This window comes from Panthera onca, chromosome B1, assembly GCF_046562875.1.
Source record: "Panthera onca isolate mPanOnc1 chromosome B1, mPanOnc1 haplotype 2, whole genome shotgun sequence".
NCBI lineage: Eukaryota > Metazoa > Chordata > Mammalia > Carnivora > Felidae > Panthera > Panthera onca.
This window is the reverse complement of record NC_138342.1, coordinates 190848845-190873436: the sequence shown is the minus strand read 5'-3', so window position 1 is coordinate 190873436 and position 24592 is coordinate 190848845. Positions and strand designations below refer to the sequence as shown.

At 54.2% G+C, this 24592-nt stretch overlaps 1 long non-coding RNA gene across 2 annotated transcripts; it reads right to left on the bottom strand.

Moving 5' to 3' along the window:
* Nucleotides 1-9313: 9313 nt before the first annotated feature.
* Nucleotides 9314-14428, bottom strand: LOC132691504 (uncharacterized). 2 transcript variants are annotated; one of them, XR_009615826.2, is made up of 2 exons: nucleotides 13859-14428; nucleotides 9314-9642 (listed from the first exon to the last, which is right to left on the bottom strand). It is a non-coding gene; the product is annotated as an uncharacterized LOC132691504 (long non-coding RNA). The 2 variants fall into 2 exon arrangements; XR_009615825.1 differs by having other exon boundaries at nucleotides 14129-14428.
* Nucleotides 14429-24592: the final 10164 nt, after the last annotated feature.

Genomic DNA, 24592 nt, shown 5'->3' with positions numbered 1-24592 from the left:
TAACCACAGGGTTTTTACTGTTACCATTCCTTGAAGCTCCATTTCTCGATGGAGGCAAGAGACCACATCAGATGTTCCGGGAAATACTTGTGAGCAGGAAAGGATCTGATGTAGTCATGACCGTAAACATGTGTCTTAAGATCTAGGGAAGATAGCAGAAGCCGAGCAGCGCCGAGAGGGCCAGATGGAGAAGGTCAGGGTCGCTCTGCTAGTCTGGGGTTTTGGACCATCAGGTCACCAAGAGGGACGCAAAAGGGAGACAAACGCTCCCGTGAGCCCCCCGTGACCCAACCATCCTGGGAGCTGGTTTCAATGGCAGCCTCTGCTCTGTCTCCGGGAAGCGGGGGGGTGGGGATGGGGGTGGCACATCCAGCTGGACGCGAACCGCCAGCCGTGCCCTCCCGCACACGCGTGCGAGTGGGACCGCGCGTGGCCGCCATCTGCCCTTCTGTGCCGGCCCACCGCTCTTGCAAATCTCTTTCGTGAGCACTAAATTCAGCCACAAAAATATTTTTAGAAAATATTTCTCAGTTCATTGAGCTATAGTACACACTGTTTTCCTCTATGTATAATGGTGATAAAATATAGCAAGTGAACATGTCGTAAATATAAAGGTTCAAGTGATGTATTGAAAATAATTTTCTAACTGCTTTGTATGTATCACATACTCTAAATTGCACAGTAGGCGTGTTTATTAAACAGATTGGCTGGGAAAGTTTCAAAATAGCTACTGAATTTACAGTATCAGTGCTATTACTGTCTTTGTGTATTTGGTAGAGCATACCGAAGTAATTAATCTTCTAATGAATGCTGATATTTTATTAGAATGAAAGCACAGATTAGCATTAATATTTTTTATCCTGGAAATCCTTTGGCAAGTATTATGAAGCCCCAATTTAGAAAACTATGAGATTTCAAACCACATGAACATGGCTCTGTTTTACAGTTTATTTTTTAACCTGTTAACTTAGGTGTTTGCAGTTCTGTTCCGATGGAATTTCTGCAGGACTGTATTTAGCATGCTGTAAGTACTTTTGGTTAAAATAGGCTCTGAGTCTAAATCCTCAGAAGTGTCTCTGATGTATTGACCATGAAAAGCTTGTACCACATGACAGAAGTGAAATCATAATCTTACCCTCTTCTCGACATGGACTGGTCCTTTACACTGGCACCGATAAATAACAGATTTGGAGTATCTCCTGGTGCTTCTTTTTAGATGAAGTCAAATCAACCCAATTAGTGTCTTGTTAGTAGGTATAATGAGCCTATTTCTTTCTAAAAAGACTTGTGATCTGGACATGCTTTTACAAGAAATAGTGACCTTGGGGAATATGTAAACAAAAGACCTTTTTCTAAGAGTTGCGGGGGTGGGGGACTGGATAATGAAAAGAATTAGCTTACAAAAAAAAAAAAAAGAAATTGATATTCAAAGTATTTTAGGCACAGCCAGTCAAAATGCTTTCATGATATTTTGAGATGTAAATTTTGTCTGATTTGTATTGTTCTTTTCATTTGCCTTCTTAACTTTATATGTGACCTGAATTTTCCATAACTTGACTATAGATTGCATCTAGGCATTCCAATAAAAGCCAACCCAATGTGTGTGTGTTTATATATTTTTTTTAAATCTTGGGCTACCCAGCTCGTGTTTCATTGTGGAAATGCAAAAAGATGCAGTTGGGGGATTGATTCGTCCGCAGCCCAGTTGGTAATATCTTTTCTTTGAATTTTTTTTTTTTTTTTTTCCATCCACTGGCCAGACTACCAGCTCAGCAGTGTGGACTTCACAGGGGACTCTTCCCGTGGCCTACTTTAGAAAAACGTTAACTACACCCCCACAAAGCCAAACATTCTCACCGTAAAGAAGAATAAAAAAAAAAAAAAAAAAGAATACTGCCCATTACTGCTGGAAAACAGGCCTCGTTCCTGTGATCCTGGCAATAAGTGCTTAATTAAAACACTTGATTAGAATAATCAGTTTAGGCCTGATAGGCTCCCAGCCTCCTGGAGATGTCTAAATCTACATACAGGCCGGCTGATGAGAGAGGATGCTTAGTTCAGCAATTCCAGGCTGGCAGGCCGGGGCTTTGATTTTAGTCTGAAAAGGCGGCTTCATCACATTTGCTTTGTAGTGACAACATGTTGATCCAACAAGAATCAGGTCACTCCGCTTGGCAAACTGGTCTACTTTTTTTTTTTTTCCTCCTCAAATTAGACTTTAACACGCTCCAACAGGGGAAATCCAGAAAAACACATGCAGATTCCTGCTTCCGTCTTCTACACTCCCTTCCTTGAAAGCAGCGTCTGAACAAATGCAGAGAAAAGCACTGTAGGTAAAAAATGGCACCTCCGAAAAGAACGTTGTGGGTATGGGGTATGCTGCCGGCACTTCTGTGACTGTCCCATTCACCGGTTTACATGCATCACCCGTTAGCTAACAGTTGCACGCGGTTTCAAGTGCCCGACCCCAACGGAAGCACAACACCTGATTATAAACACCTCCAATCGGCACCAGCCCTCAAGCTCTTGAAAAGACGAGGAGACAGTTTTGCCTGCCCCCCTGCTCTCTGTTCACCCTCTTTTCTCTCTTTTATCTTGGTCTGCTCCCAAATGAAGCTGTTTCTCTCACCTGCTGAACAGCGAAATCGGCTGTCTGCAGTGCTTTTGAAATGAAGGATTCCAAAAGGGGAAGGCGGAAGGCAGCGACCCACATCATGTTCTGTCTGGGGCAAACCACCAGGGCAGCGGTCCCAGCAGCTCCCTTGCTGTAAAGCAGAGGAGGAAATGGGCCCCAGCAGCTCCCTTGCTGTAAAGCAGAGGAGGAAATGGGCCCGGAACAAGAGCACGAACTGCACCCACCCCCCTTGGGGGCGGTCAGCCCCTGCAGAGTGGAGCCAGCCCACCCCCGGAGTGGAAGGAGGGGGGGCCCTGAAGGACGACTTTGCTATTCACTTCTTTCGGGAATACCCAGATTCTATCTCACTCTCCTTTAGAGCAGTGATCATGTGCCAGCACCCCAGGCCAGGCAACGCATCACATTCTAGACCTAGACGTGGAGCCTGCAGAGACTTAGGAAAGTGTAAGCGTGTTGTTCAAGTTCACAGAAGTGGCTCTGGCCAAGGTGAGCCACGATTTCCTGTCCGCACCCACCACTGCGTGGGCTCGTCTCCTGATAACAGTACCCAGGAGGGCACTGGGGATGCTTCTTAGCACCCTCGTTCCCACAGGGCCCTTAGTCTTTCCAAAGCAGCAGTCATTTAGAGTCGTAACAGACGTTTTTCACCACATAAAAATGCCCCAGGCCCTCTAACAGGGCAGGTGTCTTGAATTCCCCTCTGCCTGCCAATATTTCTGGTTCCTCAGCCCCCTCGTCTTAGATAAGAAAGTCTGCTGTGCAGTATTAATGACTGCATAATTTCTAAAAAGACTTCTAAAAAGAATGACCATTGATTTGCATGCATGCACGTGTCAAGCTATTTATCTAGATTTTCCACAAGCTATGCCTCTGGCTTTGGTCGTCGGACCTAACCAAAGAAAAAAGAAAAATTTGGGGGGCCTGGGTGGCTCAGTCAGTTAAGTAGCCGACTCTTGGTTTCTGCTCGGGTTACGATCTCAGGGTTCCTGAGTTCGAGCCCCACATCGGGCTCCACGCTAACCATGTGGAGCCTGCTTTGGATTCCCCCTCTCCCCCTCTCTCTGCCCCTCCGCTGCTCGTACTCTCTCTCTTTCTCTGCCTCCCTCTCAAATAAATTAATAAGACTTTAAAAAAATGTTAAGAAAAAATAAAATAAAAATTAGTCATAAGTCACGATTACCCATTTTAACCACAGAGTTAAGCCAGATACCAAAGAGGTACTCGTAAGCCATTTGAGTTTTCTACCTTCCCATTTACAGCACATAATGAATAGCTTCTCTTGCTAAAGTTTCCATTTTCTATTCATCACTTCTGCAAGCAGTGGTCTCTTGATGTCAGTTAATTACTAATAACTTTTAGGTAAATTGAGTAAACCTTTTCATTTATGAACTGTCTTCAAATCCTGTCGTGGAGGAATACGGGATTCCCAGAGTCCCGTGTGCAGAGAATTTACTATAAACCAATTCTAAACCTACAGCAACACCATGATTCAGTTTAGCGTTAATGGGTTCCACAAAGCAAATTTAATCAATCCTTTTGGGACCTAAGCTGAGGAAAATTAAAATTAGGAGCATAAATTGTGACTCCTAGGGCAAGACAGTGGCTTGGTTACACCCTCCCGCTTACTGCTTATAGAGTGAATTGTGAGCTGGGCCCGGGCCCCGGGCGTCCGGCCTGCATTTAGGGAGGGATATGGCTTCCATTTACACGCGTGCACGATTTCCTGAATTCCACCCACAATGGCTCTTTCTGTACAGGGCAACCCTCACCGCGTACAACTGACAGGATTTACAAGTGGTCCACTGGCTGGGTCAGAAGGGATTCCTGAACATTTTCACGAGCTAACTTGTGAGTGTGGGTGTGAGGGGAGCATAAATGCCCAAGGAGTTACAACGACAAGTTCTATGGGATCAAAAGGCCGAAAATGGAGCCGCCCTGCAGAGGTCTGGGAGGACGCACACCAAAGGCTCCTTTCAACCTGGCCTTTGCATCACGAAAGTGATTAATGACCTTCCCCTAGGTGAAGAAACCACCCTATCCCAAATTTTCCTTCAGAATTAATGCCAGGGAGAGTCTGGTCTACAAAAAAGTCATCCGGGACTCCTGTCTCTACACACATGAGGCCCTTTGCTCTCACGTGCCTTCTCTCTCTCTCTCTCTCTGCTCTCTCTCTCACCGGTTTTACCCTCATAGAAGCTCTCTGGGCTGAAACCCTTCAACTTGTATCTACACACGTATCTTTCTCAGGCTTAGAAGGAAAACCATACACAGCCCTGCGGTAGGCCACATTGACTTTAAATAATTGCCCAGGACATCACAGGAAACTAGAGTCGCTTGTCCCCACCCTACTTAACAAAAGGTTATAAACAAGTATGACCTCCTCACTTCAGCTATGACATTATTTCTAGGGTCGACCCTGTAGCGGGAGAGAGGGGGGAGGGGCTGGGGTTGACAACTGCGGCTGCAACGCGCAGAGAAGACGCTCTCCCGGAAGGAGAGTCGTGCTCAGGGCCCTCGGGGAAGCGGGGAAACGGCCCGTGGGAGGGGGCGGAGGGAAGAGCGTCCTTCCGTAGGTTCCCCTCCAGCTCGGGGCTGCCCTCTGGTCTTGCCCTCGACCTCCGGGGCTCTGGCTCCTGCGGAAATGAAAAGCCAGGCCAACATCTGGTGGCACAGTGGGGAGGGCCTTGAGGACGCCTTCTTCTCCTTCTCCTAAAATCCCAAGGAGGGTCTGGGTCAGGGAGGACGTGGGGCCACGGGCTCCTCCTGCACCCACCCTCCAGGTTAGTGCGGCTGCCCCGGCACTTTCGGGAAGGGCTCCAGCGCCCCCTAGTGCTGCGCATCGTTGGTGAAGACCGTGACCGAAGCCCCAGCCGCGGCGCCCAGACCGGAAACGAAGAGGCAGCCACCCCTCCCCCCTCCCCCTCTTCTCCCTGGTTAGGCCGATTCCACTTATCCTCCGTTTCCCCGTCTTTGCCCTGCCCAGAGTTTCACACATAAAACGATTACATCTGCTTCATGCACTACCTCACCGAGGCCTGGTCCTTGCAAAATTGCTCCCCGAAGACTTCCCTTCACGTCAGGCAGAAACTTTGTCAAACAATGTTCTTCTTGCTTGGCAGATCAAAATAAGGCCCTTCCTCCCAGGAATTGTCCGCGGGCTATCTGAGTTTTGCAGCCGCCCCCACCCCGAGCTATCTCATTGTTTCCCTTCTACTCTCCGTGTTTGAACTGTCCTGCTGCCCGGGAAGAATTTCCCAGAAGGACAGGACGGATCATTTAAATTCAGATTCAGAGTGGCCGCTTTCTTTCTGAGGGAGCCTGGCTCTCACCGTAAGTGCTAGAGTGACATCCAGGAAAAGTGAACTCCCTCCAGATTCACTGGGCCGCAGGGGCCCGAGCAGGGCCTCTGGCCCCTCATCTTGGCCTCAGCGGTGGGGACGGCCATCTCCTTCATCTGACCAGCCCTGCAGCGGCCATGGCAGGAAAGATGGGGATTCGGCCTTCTGTTCCCTTGTCACCCAGAGAAGCCGGTGGATGCCACTTTTTTTTTTTTTAATGTTTATTTATTTATTTTTGAAAGAGAGTGCGAGAGGGGCAGAGAGAGAGAGAGAGAGGGGGGAGACGGAGAATCCCAAGCAGCAGGCTCCACAGCTGTCAGCACAGAGCCTGACGTGGGGCTCGAACTCCCAAACCGTGAGATCATGACCTGAGCCGGAACCAAGAGTTGGAGGCTTAACCCACTGAGCCCCCCGGGGTGCCCCCCAGGGATGCCACGTTTCAATAGCAGCCTGAAATCTGGCGTCCTGCCTTCAGAAATGGCCCCTGCGAGAGCCCATCCTCATTTTTGGAGGCCCGTGTGAAACCAACAGCCCTCATCCCCCACCCGAGTCTCCGTGGAAATGAAAAGACCAAGGCTGGCACATTAAAGCCAAAACATCACCTTAAATGACGACCAAGTTGAAGAAAGTGGCTTCACAGAAGTAAAACAGGCTGCCATCCCGATACCCCGCCCCGTTTCCCCAGCAGGCCCCCTCCTGGTGGGGCGGTGAGGCCCCCGTTCTCCCCATGAGCCAAGAACGCCTAGTTCATTCTCCCCAACTCCCCAGTAAGGGTAAAGCTCCTCTCCTGCCCTCTGGGGGGCTGGAGTGATGGGGAGAGAGAAACCAGGCATGGGATCACACACACACACACACACACACACACACTCACACACGGGTGCCCGCACCCCCTTAGAGTCACCGGGAGGAGGAATCTTGCACATCTCAGGACCCTTGGGTTTACCCGACTCTGCCACCAATGGCTTGTGGCCTCCAGCCAGGTTATACCAACCCCCTGGGCCTCTGACCAGCCCCTCCTCGCTGCCCTAACACCAGTGGATGTACTTGCCGGCCGCTTGGGAAACCACCCCCAAAACACAAGCTCTCGCCCTGTGAGCAGACCCCAGCCCTCTGCAGAAGGAGACCCTCTTTTCATAATTCCCCTCCTGGCTTCACTCCCAGCCGCCAGCCCCCACCGCCACAGCCACACCCCAGGGAACACGATTCTCTCTGGGGGAGGAGAGCCAGGGCGCTGGCTTTTGAGGGGGCGGTTACTCCCCAGTCACTCTGCCGCTTGTTAAGATGGGGACGCACACTCGCCCCGCTCTTGCAAATCACAGGGAAACGGGACCAGCCTTGCCGCAACTCGGGGCTCTTTGGGCGGCCTCCGCCAATTAATGCTCTAGTTAATCAAACTTAGCAATTCCCCGGAGAGGCAGCACAGTTGGGAGAAAGCTCAGAGCAGCGGAGAACCGCCTGTTAGTCCGGACTCGGCCCGGTCCAGGCGAGGCCACCACTGCTGTCTCTGCTCCTCAGTCTTCCCCATCTTTAAAGCGGGCCTAGACCTCTGCCCCTGAGCCACTACGTCCCATCCTCCCGGGCCCTAAGCTCTTTGAGAGACACAGAGAGCCAGAGCACTCCTCTCCGTGGTTAACACCGAAGAGTGTCTACCTAAATGAATACCTTGGTTTCTTGCTGTGGTGAAGAATGGAGAGAGACGCCTAACACCCAGGCAGGAAAGCATCGGGTCTCCCTGGATGTCCCTGGTTATGGGTCCTCTCCTCTCCAGTTATCGCAGCCATCACGGAGGGGGTTGCCAGCTGGGCAGATGGCTGTCAGGAGGGAGCTGGGAGGAAGGAGCGCCCCCCCCCCCAAGGGCCCGCCATGCCGGCACCCCATCTCCTTCCCTGGGAACCCCACCACAGGGAAGCCAGAGGGGACCCCACAGAGGTCAAGAGCCTGAGGATCCGCTGAGAACCCTCGTCCCATGGTCTGCAATGGTTTTTATGTGTGGATCTTGACGCCAACAAAACCTCACAGGAAACCGAAACAAAGGCCCAGCTGCTGAAATTGAAGTAGGCGTCCTACACGTGACGATGGAAGGGCCCAGAAAAGAAAGGCCCCTGTCCTCTAGGATTTCATGTCTAGTTGGGAGGCAGACGCGGATTCTTTCTAAACAGAGTGGTGTTTGCTGTGGACCCCAGTTCCGCCTGGGGGAGTCCGGCAGCTTCCGGGAGGAGCTGGGACCTGAGCAGTAGGAAGGAAGTATACAGAGTAGAGGGCAGGCAAAGGTCAAGGTACAGGCTCCAGATCCAGTCTGCTTGGGTCTCCCAGCTCTGCTGAGTAAGAGCTGCAGAAACTTCGATGGGGTACTTCACCGTCTGTGCCTGTTTCTTTTTTGTAAATTGGGGGTATGGCTCCATGGGGGGGGGGGGGGGGGTGGTCGCTGTGAGGCTCCGTGAACTAGCAGGTGTCCAGAGCTTGGAACAGCCCCCACCTAGGTTCAGTGCTCCATGTGACCTATGCTGCCTGCAGCCAGGCTCCCGAGGGGCGGGGTCGCCCCTAAGGCCCAGTGCCCCTGGCCCTCCCTGCTCTGGGGCAGCACAAGGTCAGAAACCCCCCGCACAGGCAGCGGGGGTGAGTGCACAGGGCACCAGCCCGGGCAGGGCTGGGCTGCTGAGTGCCCGTGATCAGGATCACTGCCAATGGTGCAGGTGCACGATGGCCCCCACGGCAGGAGTCTCGGACATGTGGCCCCCGGGCTTCCTTCAAGGCTTTTGCCACCCCCACGGGGCTGGGAACTGGACAGAGACCCAAGGCTGGACTGCAGGAGCTGGGGCCGTAATCCCAGTCTGCCTCAGTACGAAGTCTGTGCTCCTCCCAAGCACCTTGCTGCCCTTGACATCCAAGCTCCGAGGTCACTGTACGAGGCCCCAAGCCTCTTCCGGTCCCCGCCCACCCTCTCGAGGCCACGACCTGCTGGACACATCCTGAGACCCAGCTAAGTAGACTTTCTGCCATTTCCCAAGAAACCCCATCCCTTCACGCCTCTGTACCTTCGCACATGGTGCTTTTATTCCTTCCCTGGCTGGGCCTTGGCCCCCCTGTGCTGGGCTCTTCTCTACACTGGCACCTGCTTGGTGCACCAGAGCACAAATCCAGATCTGATGGGTGCACTGTACCCTGTCCGAGCCATGAGCTGGTCTGGCTCCCTGGCCCCCATAAGGCCCGGGGACGGTGCTATTCCCGGGAGGGCTGGGGGTTCGAAAAGCACCCCCATATCTGTGTTCCAAACACGTGGTGCAATCCCAAGTAGCTGCCATTCTGTGAAACATCCAGAATGCCAATCCAGAACATTCGCCCTTATTTCAAAAAATAAACTTTAAATTTTCAAACATCAGCCTTTTAACGGGGTAGAAAGAAGTGGTTTAAATTATTGAGGAACTAAGGAACAGTTCAAAGTGAAGTGGTAACAGGGGAGGGCCTCCCGTGATGCCAACAGCCACGAGCCACGAGGCGTGAGGGGCATGTGGGCCACACAAAGCAGGAACCCCACGCCTCCTTCTGCCGCCGTCCGTGAATTGGGGTCTGTGGGTTCCCGCTGGGCAGCAGGTGCCTTCTCTCCCGAGGCCGGGCCCCTCTCGGTGCGGCTTCCTCCTTCCTCACCTCACCCCTCTCCCTCGGCTGGCCCTATTAGGGAGACAGCAAAAGCAGACTTCGTTGTTGCCACCGAAGTGGAACAGTATGATGTCCTGTTTCCCTTGTTTAAAGTCGGTATAGGGGCAAGTGGGTGGCTCAGTCGAGTGGCCGGCTCTTGACTTCATCTCCGGTCACGATCTCAAGGTTCGTGAGTTCAAGCCCCACATCGGGCTCTGTCAGCACAGAGCCTGCTTGGGATTCTCCCTCTCCCTCCCTCCCTCCCTCTCTCTCTCTCTCTCAAAATAAATAAATAAACTTAAAAAAACAAAGTTAGTAAATAAAACGGTTATGCTTCTCTAAAACTGGGCAAAAGGGCACATGGCACTGCTTCTGAGCACAGGGCTGACCAAAGACCGACCAGACTTCCCGGGGCCCCCTGACGGCCCCGGCAGGCATCCAAACTGCCCCCGCATCCCTCTGGTCCTCACTCATGCCCAGCAGGAAGGAGCCGGGAAGAAAGAGCTGCCCCGCACCAGGATAAAGAGCCTCCTGGACCCACCATGCCACTGCCCGCCCCCCCCATCTCCGTCCCTGGACAGGTCCTCGCAGGAAGCCAGAGGGAGGTCCTGCCAGGGGACAGAGCCTGATCACCCTTTGAGGCCCCTCACCCCTTGGTTTGCAATGGATTTTAGCTGTGGGTCTTTATGCCAATTAAACTCCTTCCTTCGCATGGACCGGGCACTGAGGGGGCACAGAGAGCCAGCTGCAGGGAACCTGTCCCATCCACACGGCAGGACAAGTTAAACTACTTGGTGGGGGCGGGGGCGGGGGCTCTGATTCATTCTTCCACCTAGGGTTTGGAACCCTTGAAGAAGACAAGTCAAGGTAACGCCACCAAGCGTGGGCCAGCTTTCCCCTCACACTGGCCCAGGCCCTTCTATTCTTGCTGTCTTGCCTCCAGTCCCCTCAGGGCCAGAGTTCCTGGAAGGAGTCTCGCTCTCAACGCCTCACAAGGACACCTCTGTTCCTGAACAATCTCACTTTTCCTTCTGCTGCTGCCACAGCTGTTTAACATCTGGTCATCAAGGTCATTGCCTTCCTGGTCCCCTCCTCCTTGCTTGCCCTCCCTGCCGTGCGGGTTCACTCCCTTAGCCCCTCCTTCAACCCCTCCTCTGCTCTGGCACCCGGACCCTCGACTCTCTAGGGTCTCTAGGGTCTAGGCAGGACATCCCCTGCCTCTCTAGGGGACCCCTTCGTCTGCTGCTGTCCCCAGTGTGGGCTTTTCCCAGGATCTGTCCTCAGCCTCCCCGCACTTGTGGCCTCTCCCCCGGGAAGGGGGTACGGAGGGGACACCATCCCTTCTCTCCTATTTCGGCACATTTCACCCTTCCAGTGGGCTTCGCCCTTGGATCTCTGTAGAGATCTCGAGAGAGACGGGTTTTCTCCAGCGCCCTGTGGTCCAGGAAGGGAGAGAACGGAACTCTGCCTGCTGCAGGCTGTGGCCATGTTACGACATCCTGCTAAGCCAGCGTTTCTTACCGTCCACTTGCAGAAACACCTGCCGTGCTTGGTGCATGCTGGACCGGATCTCACCTCCACAGAGATCCCTACACAATAGGAGCATCTGGGGGGGTTCAGTCGGTTAAGCTTAGACTCTTGGTTTCTGCTCAGGTCATGATCTCACGGTTCGTGAGTTCGAGCCCCATGTCAGGCTCTGTGCTGTCAGTATGGAGTCTGCTTGGGATTCTCTCTCTCCCTCTCTCTCAGCTCCTCCCCACTCTCTCTGCCTTGAATGAAAGGAAGAAAGAAAGAAAGAAAGAAGAAAGAAAGAGAAGAAATCCCTGCACAATAGATATATTATTATCTCCCTCTTTAAGCTGCAGAATCTGAGGCCCAGAGAAATAAAGTAACTTATCCAAAGTCACACAGCTCACAGATGCCAAAACTAGAATTTGAACCTGAGCAGCTCTGACAAGATCTAAACTAGATTTGAGACAGAGGTTAAATATGGCTCGACACTAAATACTCAAGAAGTATTCTGAGAGGACAGGTCAGACACCAGGCCCTCAGACCCTCTCCTCCGGGCCCTCTTTCGTACCAAGAAAGTCATCACGAAACCCAAGGTAGATCAGACTATCTCCCCACCTTACAGATGAGGAAACTGAAGCTAAAAGAGCTTTGTTCTTTTTTTTTTTTTTTAATTTACTTATTTATTCTGAGAGAGAGAAAGCACAAAGGGGGGGAGGGGCACAGAGAGAGAGAGAGAGAGAGAGAGAGAGAATCCCAAGCAAGCTCCACACCGTCAGCTCAGAGCCTGACTCAGGGCTTGAACTCAGGAACCACAAGATCATGAACTGGGCCAAAGTCGGATGCCCAACCGACTGAGCCACCCAGGTGCCCAGAAGTGAAATGAGCCTTAGCCTGAAGCAGGGCCAGGGTGTGACCTCTGGTGCGGGAAGCCTCCCGTCTCCGTGGCAATGCACTGCTGACCCCAGACGCTAGACCCGGTGGGGTCACCCGTGCTTGTGTCCCCGGCTTCCGAAGTGCTGTCAGGCAGGTCACTGGGCTCCACGTTTGCTAGATAAACAGGTGACCGAGCAATGAAAGAATGAACTACCTCATTCCCCGATGTGCCCTTTCTGTCGAGGAGCCCCAGGAGGCCTCCTGGCCAGAGCTCAGGGCCCCCTGGGCCAGGAGCCAGGGCCCTAACCACCCCTGAGGACTCCAGAACTGCTCTTTATCCAGAGTTAGGCCCCTTCCTCTGCTGCGCTGGGGGTCCCAAGTGTGACGCCTACGGACCCACACTGCGCACTCCCCTCGCTGTGACAGCAGGCTTCTTCTCGTGAGTGCTGTTCGTAACAGACACGCCCTCGCCCTGAGCCCTGAAGCCCTGGGCCTGTCCACCGACAGGTAAATGCGACGGCACCTATGGACACGGGCGGTCCCAGCCCCCAAGGCAGATGGACGGTCTTCCCTGGGATGTGGGGTGTCTCTGAAGCATGCTGCACCCTATCAACAATCCCTCTTGGAATGTGACCAGCCCCCCGCGCCCCTCCTTGCCTGCGGACATCCCACCACGCTGCCAGCTCGGAGCCTCTCCTTCAAGCTGCTCCTTCTCCTCCTGGGACCCGTTTTTGGCAAATGGCCCCACAGCCCTCCTGGAACGCAGGCTTGTGTCCTCGGCATCGCCTTGACCCCGTATCCAAATCAGTTACCAAGTCCTACAGATTCCTCCCAAACGGCGGGGCCGCCGGCCCCGGCGGTGTCCTCTCGGCCACCTTCCCCCCTCCCCCGACCCCCGAGACCCCGTGCTCCGGCCAGACCCACTGGCAGCTCCCCACCTCACGGTGCCTTTGCCTGACAATTCCGGGTCCTGAGATTTCCACACAACTCCGCCAGCTGGCTTCTGGGTTTCCAAAGGCACCCGAGCGCCCCTGATTCACTCCACACATCCACCTCCGTTCCCCCCCCAACCCTCCCCTCCCTTCCCCCAGGAGGGAAATTGAAGACCGTTTAAAATAGAGCAAATCAAAGTGCAGAGCTGATGCCAAGGGCCGCTCAGCAGGAATCACAGGGAGGCTGGCTCCCTCCTGCTGGAAGGCCTCCCCCAGGCAGGCATGGTGCTCCCTCTGTGCCTCCCCCCTGCGTATGTTCCAATCCTGCCAGACTTGCATCCAGCTGGTAGAGATGATGTTCAGACTGCAGGCTGCTGGCAGGGCTCAGGGAGCCAGGAGAGAGGAGCTCGAATGGGTTTAGAAGCAGCTCTGTGCTGGGCTCGTCAGCCGCCGTCTCAGACTTCTGCGGGCACAGGTCAGAGCGGGGCGCTAGAGGCCCTTCGGTGAGCCGAGGGCCCAAAGAAACGGCAGGGCGGGGAGGCAGCAAGCAGGGGCAGCGGGCTACGAGTGGGGTACAAAATGCAGGCCTCCCAGCTAAAAATGAGTTTCAGATCAATAAGGAATAATTGTCGGTATAAGTATGTCCCAGGCCACATTTGGGACATACTTACACTCAAAACTTTGTTTGTTGTTGATCCAAAATTCACATTTAACAGAGTCTGCTGTTCTGTTTTGTTTTGTGTGTGTGTGTGAGACTAAGGCAACCCTAAGGGAAAGCCCGGTGGTGCCTCTTCCTCAGAGCCCCACCTGCCCTGCCAGCTCGACGGAGGGAAAGAGGAAGGGGGTGGGAGGGTGGGCTAGGTTCCTGTAGGCCCGCCACGGCAAAGAACCACAAGCTGGATGGCTTCGGTAACAGACGTTTCTCATCTTACAGATATGGAGGCCAGCAGTCTGCAATCCAGGCTCTCGCAGAGCCCTGCTCTCTCTGAAGGCTCGGGGAGAATCTTCCCTTGCTTCTTCCGGCTTCTGGTGGCTCCCAGCCATCCTTGGCGTCCCTTGGCCTGTGGTAGCGTCGTCCCAATCTCTGCGTCTGTCATCACACGGTGCTCTCCCCGTATGTCTCCCGTGTCTGTTCTCTCTGCTTATCGGTTCGCCAGACATCGAAGTAAGGGCCACCCCCATCCGGCATGACCTCATCTTACCCGATGACGTCCGCAAAGGCCCCGTCTCCAAACACGGTCACATTCCGAGGTTCCTGGTGGACGGGAATTTGACGGGACACTGGTCAATTCAGGAGAAATTCACTCTGTATCCACTCACGTCCACTTCCCTGAAAATTTTCAGATCCAGGCGATCATAAAATCAACCACGAAAGAAACATCCGGTATCTGCTCGCAGAGTCAGCAACACCAAACCCACGTGACTCGGGGCGGCAGGGACTGCCTCTCTGGGTCACCTTGGGCCTGAGGGAGGAGGCCCAGAGCTTCCTTTCTCCTCTTCCTGCAGAGCCCTCAGAAAGGACGCCCCCGTGGGGCCCAAGAAACAAGCCTAACGCCATCGACGCCCCCCCGCCCACACCCCCAAGAAAACCCTGCCCTCAGTGTTCATGCGCTTGGGCCCATTAGCTCAGTCGCCCCTGAATGTCTGTGTGGGGCGGAGAGGCGGAGATCCTCTGAAGTAAAAACTGCATCTTGACCCAAGTACAGGCTGTGTGGCCCGAGAGGCCCGGGCGCCCTGGCTCAGCCCAGGTTCACGGTGACCGGGGCCTGGGGTCGGGGGCCAGGCAGGTGCGATGCCGGGAGCAGGTACCAGGCAGAGGTGCAGATACGGGATTGGGCGGCAGACGGTTCTGGGGAGACTCCCGGACTATCCCCTCAGAGGGGCAGACTGTGAGCCTCCCAGAGTCCCACTGAGCCCCCCAAACCCCAGGCCTCTGGCCCACCGAGCCCACCACAGTGGTGGCTCCGGCCCCAAAGTCTGGGGTTCTGGGCTCGGCCTGTGTTGTGAAAATCCACAATGCCTCAGAGCTGACGCACAAGCCTGGGGTGTTTCCCTTATTATTTGGAGCCTCTCTGAGTGGAGAAGCCCTCACTTCTGTTACCTGGAATCAATAACTCATTAATGGAGTCACTGCCTGGGCAGCCATAATACATAGTAACAGAGAAGAGAGTAGTCTGTGACTTAGTGCATTGAACCGCCTCACACACACACACACACACACACACACACACACAGGTACGTGTGCACAGAGGCGTGTCCGCACACTGTGGACAGCTCAGGGGCCCTGTTTGCTCCCTCGACGTGGCGTGTCCCCCGTGCCCCAAGATGCAGCAGCTGGGCAGTGCCGTCTGGAGCCCAGCCCCACTGCACCTGCCACAGGGAGATGGCGACATTCTTGCCCTGGGCCCCTGGCGAGCTCTCTCAGGGGTGACAGTGGTCAGTCTGGGGCTATGTCCCCACCAGCTGGGTCTGCAAGGGAATACTTGATTTGCTGGGCCGACGGCAGCTTCTATCGGGTAAAGGCCCAAAACACCCTTCCTCCCATCTTCGCGGCCTGAGTCACACATCCTTACGTACCCGTGGGATTCTTCAGAGAAGCGGGAATTCAAAGCCTTGGAGCCTCCATTCCGTGGCCTCTGTAAATGGCTTCATCTGCCGTTGAAAGTTTCAAAGGGGGAGGTCTTTGAAGCACTCAAGTTGCTCAGATCTTTCTAGATTCTACTGAGCACTCTGTGTATGCTGGCCTCCAGAGCCGACCGTGCCGTGATCTGAGTGTCTTTTGTAAAGCGGCTTAATGTGAACGTGATGGGCCCCGACACAATTAACAGAATATTTTGATATAAAGAGGAGTAACTCGTGTCTGAGTATAACCCACTCCCACACCTCATCTTCAATCAGGATACTTCGTTCAAAGACAGGCTGTCTTCCTCTCGTGGGGAAGTGACAGAGGCCAGAGGGAGGGCCCGAGCCCAGGGAGACACCTGCACGGGAGAGGAGCAACTTCAGGAACCCCTGGAAAGAAAACAAAGGATCCTTGGGGCGCCCGGAGGGGCTCAGCCCATTAAGTGTCCGACTCTTGATTTCGGGTCAGGTCATGATCTCACAGTTCGTGCGATCGAGTCCCATGCAGGACTCCACGCTGGGCGCTGGGCCCGGAGACTGCTTAAGATTCTCTCCCTCTCCCATCCCCTGCTTGTGCTCTCTGTCTCTAAAAAAAACAACAACAACGAAGGATCCCTGAGTCCTGCAGTTCCCTGTCTCGGGCCAGAAAGAAGAGAGCAGCAAAGGAGGCCAGTGTCTCTGGCAGCAGGGAGACCCCGAACAACAGGAGCCTAAAAGGAGCTTCGTCGCAAACCAAATAAGGGGTGGGGGGGAGGAGGAGGAAGCTGCAGGAAGGGCCACTGGGGGGCCCACTCGGGGACTCCCCCACTCCTCTGTGTGGGGCCTTCCTGCGTGTTCACGACCAGCAAAGTGTAGCTGAAGCCTGAGTTTACAAAGCCCGAGACAGAAGGCAATCCACGGCTGCGATCAGAGAAAGCCCACAGTCAACCTCATCTGACACATACGTCATGGTAGGTGGGATCACTACTGCGCCTGCGGTTGGCGCTCAGGCCAAATGCTAATCACTTTGCCTAAATGACCGCAATGGGTATCGCCCTTCCCAATGACACACTGAGCATTTCCAGGGGCTGTTGAAAGGGACCCCAGGCCGGCAGCCCAGGAGGCCCAGGTCTTTCTGCTCTTTGGGCAGGGGAACACCCAGGACTAAAACTAAAGGCTGTTATCTCTCTTTGCTTCTCTTCCAGGATGGCCCTTAACACTAAGCGAGAAAATATGACTCAGCGGAAGACCGTCCGTGCACCAGTCAAAACTTCGACTGCCCTCAAAGAATCTGTTTCATCAGATTGCTTGCCCGGCCCCTGGCGCTGAGCCAAGAAAGGCTGAGGGTGACCACCATATCCCAGCCTTCTCCAGCACCATTCGTTTGTTCACACGAACATAGAAGCATTCCAGAAGGTATACCACAGAAAAAGTGTGGTAGAAATTATTTCGTATCCGGCCTTTAAAAAAAATCTATTGTTTAATCTGTTTTATCCAGAAGGGGAGAGGTCAGTGCCATAGCAAAATTCCAAAGTAAAGCTGTGCTTACCGCCTTCCTCCCCGGCATTCAGAGCCCCCTCCAACTCTGGCATCTTTTTTGGTCCGCCTCTTGGGAACACAGGTCTTGCCTGTTGCCCTCTGTCCAGACCCCTCCCAGCACCCACCAGCACAGAGCCCTTTGACCCCGAACCACTTCTGTCTCTCCCCTTCCCTGAAGGTGACCCCGAGCCAGGAAGCCTCCCAACATTTTCCTTTGCTGTATTGCTAACAAAGAAAGAAAGGAAGGGTATGTACATCTCTATTTCTTCTCCTCCTTTCTTGTTCTTACGCTCATCTCTTTCCCCAGGTGACACACAGGAACACTTTTGGGGAAGTAGATTGTACAACCTTTAAAACCAGCTCCTGGAACCCCGACGGGGGCACATGCACCACTTCCCCTACTCTGCCTCGGGACAAAGTTACAAAACTGAGGCCAACTCTGTCTCTGTGCCCTTCTCCCACTCCCCTCGCCTCCTCTCCATTCTCTACAAGAGCCAAAAACCCCTGAGCGCTCCAGTCGGAAAAGTTATTTCAACAGAGGGAATTTAACGTGGGAGTTGGTCGCATAGGCGATGGAGGGGCTGAGAGGAAAAAGACGGGAGAGGGGCACTGGAGAAATAATAATAGGAAGCAGCTATTACCCCTCGTGCTGGAGAACCATGTAAGGGGCCTGGCAGAGCGGGAACACAGGCCTCCCAGATGGGGTGATGCCCAGCTGGCTGCTGGCTGGAGACTCTGAGAAGGCATCATGAGGCTGCTTCTGGGGGCAGAGATGGGAGCCGGCAGCGGACAATCTGCTACTGCCACCAGGACGGGACAAAATCACGGGGACAGTACCCAAATAAGAAACAAGGAGTCCCCTCTCCCTCTTCCCCCTGCTCCTGCCTCCTGGGGGTCCTCTCGGCTGAATCCAGCCTGCAAAGGAGAGGCGGGGTCTGCAGCCGCAGCCCCAGAAGCACAGAGCTGAGAACAGGAGCCCGGCTTTGCGGGGCGAGAGGCAACTGCCCAGAGCGTTTGCTGCATCGACAGTGGCTCCCGATTCCCACATTTGGCCCCATCCTGCTTGCTTCTGCCAGAAGCTTGAGGGGCAACAGTCATACAAAAAGATATTTCACGGGAGACGTGTATTTCAAATCACATCTAGAGGCTGAAGTCGTGGCAACTCTGCTGTCTTTGGACGTCCTCTGTGAGCGTGTCCTCAGTTGCGTGGGGGGGGTGGGGGGGTGGGTGACAGTGGCTTGGGGCGGGCAGGGAGATAGATGGCTGGTCTCCGGAGACCAGCTTCCTCTGCGGGGCTGCAGGCTGCTCCAGGGAGGCCTGCTTCACTCGTCCTTCCTGCCAGCTGGTTCTGCAAACACGCTGGACGGCCCCCGCACCCCTACTGCGTTTCGCCCCCGCACTACCACCACCTTCTCTGCCTCCTCCCGCTCCTCTTCTCGTTTCCGTTCGGTGGGTGCTCGGTGCACGCAGCCCGGGGACCTGAGGCAGGAACTGGGCCGGCGCTCCCCCTCGTGGCGGCCAACGAAACTGCTGAAATCGCCTTCCCTCCCGGAGAAAAGATCCAAGCCCGTTCCCTCAACGCTGTCCGCCCTGGAACCAAACCCTTTACTTTCCTTATCTCATTTCATCCCCACAACGGCCCTATAAGGGAGGTGCTCTCATCCGTTCCAATTTGCAGATGGAGGCACGAAGTCTTAAAGAGGCTAGATAAGTACCAGGAACACACTGATCGTCTGACTTGGGGAAAATAATGAGTAAATGGCTCAGGGGCCTGCCCAGCCAGTGACCTTCGGGCCGCACCTGTGTCTCTCACACCGGAGTCCTTCAGCTTTGTGGGCGATGAAGTGACACTGTGGCCTCTCAGCCCGGCGCTGGGCTCTGGTGCCCCAAGTGCCCAGATCTGGGTTCCCAGGCTATGGGCGTTTAAAACCCTAACCAGTGACATGAAAAATAATTTTCCCTTTTCCCTTCCAAATCCCTTCACTCCACTCGGACCCCCAAATTTCCCTGCCCATTCCAAAATTCAGATTCTCAAGATAGTTCATTAATCTAAACACCTCTCTGGGGGTGCCTGGGCAGCTCAGTCGGTTAAGCATCCGACTCTTGATTTCAGCTCAGGTTATAATCTCACAGTTTGTGAGTTCGAGTCCTGGGTTGGGCTCTAAGCTGACAGTAAGGACCCGGCTTGGGATTCTCTCTCTATCTCTCTCAAAATAAATAAATAAACAAACTTTAAAAAAAGAAAAAGGAATTTTTTTCCTGGGTCAGATATTCGTGATTTTAAAATACCTAGTTCATTAAAAAGAAGAATGAGCAAACAAAACAAAGGAAGAGAGAGAAGACAAAGGGGAGCGGGAAGGAAGAAGGACAGCGGGGAAAAGAGGTGAGATTTCTGTTTTCGGTCTCCCCACCTTACTTGCCTACTTTGCCAGGAGGTAGAGGGTAAAATGCACAGAATGACTGCAAACAGTGTTCTCTGCCCTGTGCTGTGTTTCCCATCTGAAACACGTTGCTCAAGAATCAGGTTCTTCCCCCGAAGCCCCTACCACAGCAGGTGCGCTGTGGCCCAAGGTTCAAGGAGACTTCCTCTGCGGGCGGGGCCAGCTGGCGTGGTGCTAGGCAAACCCATTCTGCAAGAAAGCTCCACAGGTTCCAGAGGGCCCCCTCCTGGAGGCAAGGATTCCCCCTACCTGGCATAGAGGGATGGCCCCCGGCCAGAGACCCCTAGTTTGGATGTCCCCAGTGACAAGGCCACTCTCAATCCCCATGAGATCTCGTCCAGTGCTGGCCAGCCTCGAAGGTTAGGAACATCTGACCCGTACTGGCCCCAGAACACCTGTGATTTCTGCAGGTGCCCGGCAGAATCAGTCTAATCCCCCTTCCACAAATGTCTGGGGTATCCTGGTTGCCCACTACCACTCACTCCAGCCACCGTCCCCATCCAGCCACTCCCCTCTGGACACCTACCCATTTAAAAGGGTCATCGATCTCTGGTAAACTTGACCCACTAACCTAAGTGTGGTGGGACTAGTTCAGCCCCGAATGGCACACTTAGAGGGCGTCCCAAGATGCGAAACACAAGCCATTGAGTGGATAGTGCCAAGAGCCCTGTGGTAACCCACTAGGGACCCCTGCACTCCATTAGGCAACACTGCGTCATCATTCGCCCAGCTAATTGTCCACCCGAATGGGCCATCTTCCGGTTTACTCTCTCCATCTTGTACATGAGAACCGGTCAAAAGCCTTGCGGAAATTCACGTTCTTCTTCATTCGAAAAATACTTCTTGAACTCTTTATGTGTGCTAGGTACGATTCCAAGGGCTAGAGATACTGTGTGGAACGGGATGGATGATGTCCCTCCTCTTAGGGAGTTTAAATTGATGGGAGGGTGGGAGACAAGACAGAGCGGTCAAACAAGTGAATAAATTAATGAGAGAATTCAGAGGAGCGCTTTAAAGAAAATAAAGTGACCTGGACTGTAGCAGGAGCAGATGTGGAAACGGGATGAAGGAGAACATTCTAGTGATGGCTCCGATGTGGGACACCTGCCACTCATCTACCAGGCTGATCGCCCTTGAACTACCCCGGGTTGTATGACCTGATTTGTCCTTGGTGACCCCGTGCTGACCATTACCACATTCCTTTCTTGATGATCACAGACCCGGGGTGGTGAGTTCTAGTAGTTTCTGGGGACCCACAAGGTTGTGGCACTTTCCTCTCTTTCCTCCCACTTGAGAGAACTACCCACAATCCCGCCCAGACTTCCAGAATGTTCCCCCGGCTCTCTCAGGGCTCTGGATGTTATCCTCCCTCCCTCCCAGCTTCCCGAGAGGGCAGAGCACCTTTAAAGCCATCAGGAGCTTTCCTTGGCCTCCCTCCCCTCTCTTGGAGCAGATTTTCCCCTTGTCAAGGAAAATCCACCTTTTTCCACCTGCAGATCCTTCTCCCAGATAGAAAGCAGATGTGGACGGGCGCCTGGGGGGCTCAGTGGTTAAGCATCTGCCTTTGGCTCAGGTCGTGATCTCACGGCTCCTGAGTTCGAGTCCCGCATCGGGTGAACACGAGTCCCGCTTTGGGTGAGTCCGGCGTCTCTCCTGGGATTCTCTCTCTGTCTCTGCACCTCACTCACTTGCACCCTCTCTTTCAAAAAAAAAGAAGAAGAAAGAAAGAAAAAGAAAGCAGATTTGGACAAACTGGCAAGGGGTCAGTCTGGACGTACTCCCCACCTCGCTCACCTCGCTGAACTTCTCACACCCTTGACGTGACCTTTAATTAACACCTTTGAACCAGTTCATGTCTCGGGGACAAGCTTGTGCAAGACCAGCTACCGTTTGGCCCTTGAGTGGGTCCTGCCCCCTGCGTCAGTTAGGGGGGCCGCCTGGCCGGCACCTTCTCTCTCCCCTCCCGCAATCGTGCCACGTAGGACCCTCGGGAGCCTACCGTCGAGAACTTGCCATCCCTCTAGCACAGGCCCGGGGTTATGGTGCAAACTTAGGAGGCTGCCAAAAAACTCAGTAACTATCGAGGTCAATATGATTTGAATGCAAATACATTTTGAAATCTAAATTAATGCAAAACAAAAAATCCTTGGTGAAGAAAATACTGCAACTTTAAATAAAGGTAGGATCGGGGTGCCTGGGTGGCTCACTCGGTTAACTATTTGACTCTTGATTTTGGCTCAGGTCATGATCTCACAGGTTCATGAGATCGAGCCCCGCATCAGGCTCTGTGCTGTCAGCATGGAGCCTGCTTGGGATTCCCTCTCTCCCTCTCTCTCTCTGCTCCTCCCCGACTTGTGTGCGCTCTCTCTCTCTCTCTCTCTCTCTCAAAATAAATAAATAAATAAATAAACATTAAAAAAAGACAGGATCCGTATTTTTCTTCTTGCCTCAGATGCCAATGTGGCCGGGCACAGCCTTTTTCTAAATTGTGGTAAAATATACATAATATTTACCATTTTTGCCATTTTCAAGTGGAAGGTTCCCGTTCACACTGTTGTGCATCCGTCACCGCCTTCACCCGCCTTCCCTCCTGAGGCCCGGTCACAGGCGACCCCGACCCCCTGCCCCGTCACAGTCCGCCTTCCTCATGCCGGGGACACCTCTCACGCCGACCGGGACCCCTCAAAGCAGATTCAACGTTGGCTCTCAAGTCTGCCATCACATTACTCTGTATTGGTCAGAAATGGAGTAGCGGTTTCCTGCCCTGTTCTGGAACCTTCTGAGAAGGGAGCTTCTGCCGCTGCCACATGAAATGCACAGCAGCTGTCTGCACAGATGGGGGCCCTCGTCTCCCCGGGGTGGGGGTGGGGGTGGGGGGGGTGGAGAGGCCCTCCCCCCACCTCAACTGTGCATTAGCCACGCTCCCTCCGTGTCCAGCAGGAGGGCAGCCGTCCCACCTGAGACCCACAGATTGAGAGCCCCGGATCTTAAAAAGGTCAGGCTGTTTCCTCAGCTGCTGAGAAAGCTTCTGTGGGGGGTCGGGTGTGTTTTTTTGTTTTGTTGTAGCAAGTGCTTGCAAAGAGAAAAGGAAAGGCGTTCTGGAGGGCTGGGCTTGCTCCTCTGATGAGAAGTGAGAGCAGGCCTTTCTCCGAGCCTCCTCCGAGGCGGCCGCTTCGGGAATCGGGCAACAAGTGATGAGTGAGGCAATCGCCAACAGTGGCTGAACGCACCGAAGCAGGCCCTGGGCTGCGGTGGAGCGGGAGTCTCCCCCTCGCTTTGCTGTTTATCGATTCCGCGTGCCCTCCCTTCTCCCGTAATGATTCATAGTTGAAACTTGTCTACATGATTTATAGGGAGGCTAGGAGACACCTATTATTTCGCTCCGGCTCTCGAGGAAGCACCCGGGGGACCACGTCCTTCCCGTCCCGGGAAGCGGCCAGCGGACATCAGAGGAAATCGGTCAGGAGCAGGTGGGAGCACCTGTCTCCGGGGACCAGAAGCGGCAGACTGTTCCGGAGGTGAGCACCGAAACTCGGGCAAACCCAGGGAGGAAACGCCCCGTCCGCGAGCCCCCCACCCCCCCAACCTTGCCCGGCCGGGCTTGCCTCGTCCCACACCCCTCACCCCCTTGCAGAGACTTGCAGCCACTCCTCCCGGACTGGCTGGGGGACAATATTAATAACAGGGATTGGGTCTTTTTTCTTTTTTTTTTCTGTGCACTTCTTACCAGTGCTACGTGAGTGCTTATTATTAATAATAATAATTTAGTGCAGACTTTACTGCTTTGCATATCACTGAATACCTGGATTCTAATTATCTGTCTTATTTTAATATTTATGGAATTAATCAAACTTTTTAATGGAAAACCCCACAATGAAATTACCGAGAGCATGCTTCAATGAAGACAGATGGGTCGGGCTGTGGGAAGAGACAGCTGGACTTTATTAACATTACTGGAGCGGCTCCGGGGTGCAGCCCGGCCCTCCCTGCCTGGAGCCCCAAGGCATGGCCCGCGGTGGCCCCCAGTGCGCTCTGTCCGTGGGCCTCGGAGAAGGAGGTCTCCATAGCCCGGTCGCCCCATGTCTCCCGGGTTGGGGCTGGCCTGCTCACCAACGAGGAACTGTCCACCCAGGACGGCCCCGCTGGCCGGGGTGTTGACAGGTGCTGTTGGCTCACCTGACTGCCCCGTGGAAGAGGGGCAGCAAAGCCAGACGGTGGCCCTGAGGCCCACGTTGACGTTGGCAAGGTCAGAAATGCCGTCACTCCCGTGATCTCAAACCTGGGGGACCAGCAGCCGGCGCTGAGGTGGCGAGCTGTGGTCACCTGAGGGTCTGTGGCTCCCGGGGTCTCGACAGGACGCCACGTGGCTCTAGTCAAAAGCCAGGCCGCCATTCACGGAGCTCTTGCACCGGGCAGGAGCTGTGCAAACTGCTTTCCGTGCACTCTTGAATTTGAGTTTCGCAGCCCCCTCTGGGGGGGGGGCGGGGGGGTTCGTGTTTGCTTTTCACGGATGAACAAAAAGGAGGCGGAAGAGGTTAATCAGCTTGCCCAAAGTGGCAGGGAACGCCCAGCCCCGACGCTGAGCTCCACACCCGGGCCTCGACGGCCCGGCTCCGCGCCCCGAACCCCTGCCCTCCACAGCTCTCAGCTGCTCTTCTGAGCCCCTTTCTCTACAGCTCCTCTGTCAGGGGCCGGGACCCTCAGGCTGCCCTCGGCTTCCAGAGTGTCAAGCTCCTAGAATCATGGGGACCCTTCCCAACCCGCTTTCTACCTTCCTCTGCGTGCCTTGCCCCAAACACCCCGATGCACCTGGGGAGCTAGAGAAAGCCCGATGCCCAGACCGCACCCTCGCCCGCACGGCAAATCTCCCGCGACTCAGACGAGGCGAGAGGGGAGCATCCCTATAACCATCACACAACGCATCTAGGGGATTCCATTGAAGCTTGCTTCAGATTCTGTGTCTCCCTCTCTCTCTGCCCCTCCCCTGCTCGTGCTCTGTCTCCCTGTCTCTCGGAAATAAAGAAACATTAAAAGAAATTAAAAATGAATAAAATAAAAGGACATCATGGCGATCGGGGAGGGCCC